Source organism: Cibotium barometz, chromosome 24 (assembly GCF_041138505.1).
Source record: "Cibotium barometz isolate CiBa-2024 chromosome 24, ASM4113850v1, whole genome shotgun sequence".
Taxonomy (NCBI): Eukaryota; Viridiplantae; Streptophyta; class Polypodiopsida; order Cyatheales; family Cibotiaceae; genus Cibotium; species Cibotium barometz.
This window is the reverse complement of record NC_141069.1, coordinates 25,352,642-25,358,484: the sequence shown is the minus strand read 5'-3', so window position 1 is coordinate 25,358,484 and position 5,843 is coordinate 25,352,642. Positions and strand designations below refer to the sequence as shown.

General features: G+C 39.6%; 1 pseudogene; it reads right to left on the bottom strand.

Moving 5' to 3' along the window:
- Nucleotides 1-241: 241 nt before the first annotated feature.
- Nucleotides 242-907, bottom strand: LOC147625076 (germin-like protein subfamily 2 member 1 pseudogene; annotated as a pseudogene).
- Nucleotides 908-5,843: the final 4,936 nt, after the last annotated feature.

The following is a 5,843-nucleotide window of genomic DNA, read 5'->3' as shown; positions in this document are numbered from 1 at the left end:
CAATCAGATATTAGACACAGCACCAAAAACGATCTTATTCCAATCAGATATTAGACACAGCATAAAACAATAGGGCAAAAAAGTTACAGTGAAATGCGTCTAAAAACTAGGGCATTGTGTGACAGAGCTGCAGCCTGTTGTTTCCAAACACAGAATTAGAAGAAAGCTTCTGCTCAAAGATCAGTGAGTCTACTGGCTAAGAATTGAAGGAAAACAGGAACATTGTAGCACAACAAATGATTCAGTGGAAGGCCTTCTTGATGTGCTCGACCTGGGCTGCTGTGAGGCTCAGAGTTTTCTCAAGAACAAGGTCAGGAACGCCTGGGGTGGAGCCAAAGAGAGCACTCGCAACAGGAGACACCCCAGGGTTCTGGCTGTTGAAGCTAGAGTAGGATAGAGCCTGGCAGCCGCCCACATTGAGCTGGTAATGGACGAGACCACGTGGGAAAACGAAGAGGTCGCCTGCATACAGAGTGGCGTTGAAGAGAGCGCCAGTGGTGTCGATGAACCCAACGGCGACGGCCCCCTGAAGCACGTGCACAACCTCGGAGGCGCGTGGATGCACGTGCGGGGGTACGAGGCCGTCTCGGGCATAGTCGACTCGAACGATGGTGAGGCCCTGCGTGTTGAGGGCCGGAAAGGTGGCTCCGGCAGCGGCGGTCAGGGCGACGCCCAGAGGGTTGGACACGTTGCCTCCAACCCTGAGCAGCTCCGACTTGAAGTCAGCAGAGGTAACGGAGGCGGCGCTCTTGCATGGAAGGCCGTTGATCAGGAGGCTAGATGTCGTGTCAGCCACGCAGTAGTCAAATATGGGATCAGGATCCGCGGCTAGCACAAGCACGGCATGATGCAGCAGAGTGGAGATCAGGAGAGCAAGGCAGCTTGGCTTGACTCTGAGAAAACCCATGGCCATCTATCACTTGCAAACTGAGCATTCGATATCATGCGTTCCACCATATCTAGGGCAATCTTTAAATCAGCATGTTGCTGCAACATATCAGACAGCTACACCAGCAAAGTATCAGACACCTACAATTTATTGAAAGCATGCTATGAGTTGTCACTCCCTTGTCCTCATACCCCTAGAGTCCAGCTGTTATACATTTAACTCCTCCCTTCCCCCAGAGGGGTCTATAGTTAAGTTCCCACCGTATCACACCTGTCACCCCGGTCCCCACCCTACTAGTTCCCACCGTGTCACACCTGTAGGCTGTCACCCTCTCCCCTTTCTTGCAATCTTTTCAATAGGCCAGTGTCCACACATTTTCTCACCGTTCCCACCATGGAAGGCATGACTAAGACTGACTTACAAATTGCTTGTCCATCTCATTCACAATGAGGTTGGGCTTCAAGGATTGTTCATCCATGCCCCCACCACGAGGATTTGTTGCCTCCTAGGCTCTAGACCAATGGTTGCGCCCTTGCCTCAACCCTTATGGTATGTACCCTCTCTTGTATTTTTTTTCAGTGTGAATAGTCCCTCACTGGTAGCATAATATTTGACACACTTTTTGTGAGATCCCTGTTCCCACCGAGCAACGGATTCGGGGTACTAGCAACGGAAGTAGCACTTCATGCGCGGGGCAGGGACCCACACTCGGGGCCTCGCCCACGGATATCCAGACAAGAGACTAATCCGTCGGTTTGTCCAAAACCGAAACCGGAAAAACTTCCTTTACCCGGAAAGCATGGGCGATTCCACCAGGATAACTCTTTACTCTAGCGTAGTCAAGATCATTACGGATCAACTGATCTGACTGCACCTTTAACGGTACTTGGTCAATTCAAGGAAGAAACTTGCACTTGGATCATTGGGATCAACGCTTTTTTTCCCATCAAGAGGCACAGCCGTTGATTCCTATCCATAGAACAATTTCTATCCGGGATTTACTTCATCTATCGTAATAATAGAAATTAAATCTCGATTTACGGATCCATCAGTCCAGCCTAACCCCATCCGATCCCATGGGTTAGCCAACCGCCCAACCACTGTAGTGATGGGATCCAATTTGGAATTTGGTTAGGTTTTGTCCCGGGTACCAAGGAAAAGAGTTCCAAGGCCCCCTAGCCGGAAGTTCATGCAAACATAAAACTAGCCACACCACTTACACACCCAATATGAAATTGCCTTTTTCTTAGCATCAGCTAACTTTAAAACAATTCTTTAATGAAACCATAGTACCACTGATCACAATCTTCCAATTTATCCGGTTGATTCATAATTTTCCATCATTCCTTCATCAGAGTATCTATGGCATCATTGGCAACTAGAACGCTCACCACCTGTCCACACAGGGGCCTTTTCAATAGTTCCTAGCCCATAATACTCGGCAATATAATCACTTATAAAAATCAAGATGGACTCTCGTTGAAGATCAGCAAGATCAACCAACAGATCCATATAAAGAGCCATGGACTCATCCATTGAAGACCAGCAAGGTCATCAACCAGATCCATGCTCGGTTTCACAAAACAACTCTTACTCCTTGTTCCAATATCTTCCTCGACGCACGCGTGGGTATCCTAGGCGACCCAGAGCCCGAGCACCGTATGGTCAGCACCCTCTAGGATCCTTCGCAGGTGACCTAGCGCTTCACTCATAGGCCGCTTCCTTGGTCCCTCATCCACCGTACCGGAAGCTCACCATTTTAATCGAACCGAGGCTGGTCAAGACCTCGGTCGACCTTGCTACGCGAGACGTCCTCCATTTTAGCAGTTGCAACTTTATCAGTTCGGTCTCCACGACCTTAATCACAAGACGGTCAAAATGCTTCCCCAGCATTCTTGACATAAAACAGCCATTTGCAAACAGCATTTACAAACAGTTTACAATTACAGTTTCTATATTAACTCTCATTTTTCCACATTATCTCTCATTAATCCACATTACTTATTCCACATTCCATTTATATGTGTACTCATCCAATCACCTCATTTTCCATCTCTTCACTTCAGATTCCTTCACATCACATATTATATATTCACATCCATATCCACATCCATACATCCACATCCACATCCACATTCACATCCATACATCCACATCCACATCCACATTCACATCCATACATCCACATCTACATGCTTATCTCCATTTTCACATCTTCATTTATACATCCACATCCCATATCCACATTCATACATACACATCCATATCCACATCCATACATCCACATCCACATTCCACATTCACATCCATACATCCACATCTACATGCTTACCTCCATTTTCACATCCTCATTTATACATCCACATCCCATATCCACATTCATACATACACATCCATACATCCACATTTACATCCACATACATACATACATCCACATCCACATTCCACATTCACATCTATACATCCACATCTACATTCACATTCACATACATCCACATCCACATTCCACATTCACATCTATACATCCACATCTACATTCACATTCACATACTTCCACATCTACATTCACATTCACATACATCCACATCCCCATTCCCATTCACATCTATACATCCACATCTACATCCACATACATACATACATCCACATCCACATTCCACATTCACATCTATACATATACATCTTCATGCATACATCCATTTTCACATTCATACATCCATACTCCCATCTCCACATCCACACATCCACATACATACATCCACATCCACATTCCCATTCACATCTATACATCCACATCTACATCCACATTCACATCTATGCATATACATCTTCATGCATACATCCATTTTCACATTCATACATCCATACTCCCATCTCCACATCCACACATCCACATACATACATCCACATCCACATTCCCATTCACATCTATACATCCACATCTACATCAACATTCACATTCATACATATACATCTACATGTATACATCCACATCACATTCATACAACCATATTACATCCATTCTCGTCCTAACACATCCCATATACATCTTAACACATCCTAACTCATCTTAACACATTCTATCACATCTCATACACATCTTATCACATCTTTTTACATCTCATACACCTCTTATCACATCCTATCACTTTCCATACGCATCTTATCAAATCTTATCACATCTCATACACCTCTTATCACATCTTATCACATTTCATATCTTTTTTAAGAGAATTCTTATATTTGATATAAGATTTCTCTACACATTTATTTATGCATAAATTCCATTTAAGGAGACTAACACTTTCGAAATTAAAATCAATCTTTATGCATCTTCTTATGCATAAATTCAATTTGGTAGGAATTACACTTTTAGAATAGGAGAATTTCTCTTATGCATCTAAGTTATGCATAAAATCCATTTATAAGGAAAATCACACTTTTAGTATAAAAAGAATATCTTTATGCATACCTATATGCATGAAATCCAATATGATAAAAGTAACACTTTTGATATAAAAAAAATATCTTTTATGCATACTTCTATGCATGAAAATTAAAAATGATAAAAGTAACACTTTTGATATAAAAAAAATTTCTTTTATGCATACTTCTATGCATGAAAATTAAAAATGATAAAAGTAACACTTTTGATATAAAAATTTTTCCTTTATGCATACTTCTATGCATGAAAATTAAAAATGATAAAAGTAACACTTTTGATATAAAAATTTTCCTTTATGCATACTTCTATGCATGAAAATTAAAAATGATAAAAATAACACTTTTGATATAAAAATTTATCTATTATGTATACTTCTATGCATGAAATAAAAATGGTAAAAATAACACTTTTGATATAAAAATTTATCCATTATGCATACTTCTATGCATGAAATAAAAATGGTAAAAATAACACTTTTGATATAAAAATTTATCCATTATGCATAATATTAAAATTCAATTTCTCCATGATTGTAATGAAATTCTTTCAATTAATCTAGGATGATAATTCCTAGAATATGGTACGAAGTCCTCTTTTTATGCTTTGAATGAAATTATTTTATGCATAATTTTTATAAAAATTTTGCCATAGCTCCGCTACTATGACTGATAAATCTCAAATTTTCTAAGGGATAAAGCTTATCATTAAGAAAATAATTAAAATGATCTCTAATTGGATTATCAATCCATAATGGATTGAATCATTAATATACATAAACTAAAAGCATAGAAAAAAGCCATTAATTTGGCCTCAAGCATAGCTTAATCTTGGGTTAAGGAAAAGCTTTATGAAAAGCTTGATTTGGATTGAGAACGGTTCATGAGTATGACCATTTCTTGAGTGAGAGAGAGAATTTACATAAAAATCATTAGAATTTAAACATAAATGAAAATTAACTTCAATAGCATTATGTAACTCTTCACTACTATTCAAACTTCAATAGCATTAAAAAAAAACCATACCAATTAAACTTCTCAAGCTTGAGAGGGGTTGAGAAGAGAGAAACATTGAGAAATTATAGAAAGATCAATATTCACTAATTACCTTACAACTTGCTTGATTCTTTGTTCACGGTAGAGGCCCCCAACCAATCAATTGGTTAAGTATGTTGATGGAGCCACTAATGGGGATTGAAGAAAGAGGGAAGCTCCAAAAACTAGTGAATTATTAAATGAATTCACAGTTTCTGGCTTAGGTGGAGTAGAGTAACGATGCATAAACACTATATCTTTTTCAACAAGGGGGAGGCTTCTATTTATAGGAAAAATTGAGCTCCTAACCAAACAAACTGATTCTAGAATTTTCTAAATCAGTTTGGTCAATATTTGACCATTTTTAGGTCAGTTAAGCTAACTTTTTGGAACTAGACTTGAATGAGGAGAGAGGAGAGATGAAATATCTCAATTTTTATGAGTTTAAAACTCATTCAAGCATGTGAAATATGCACCT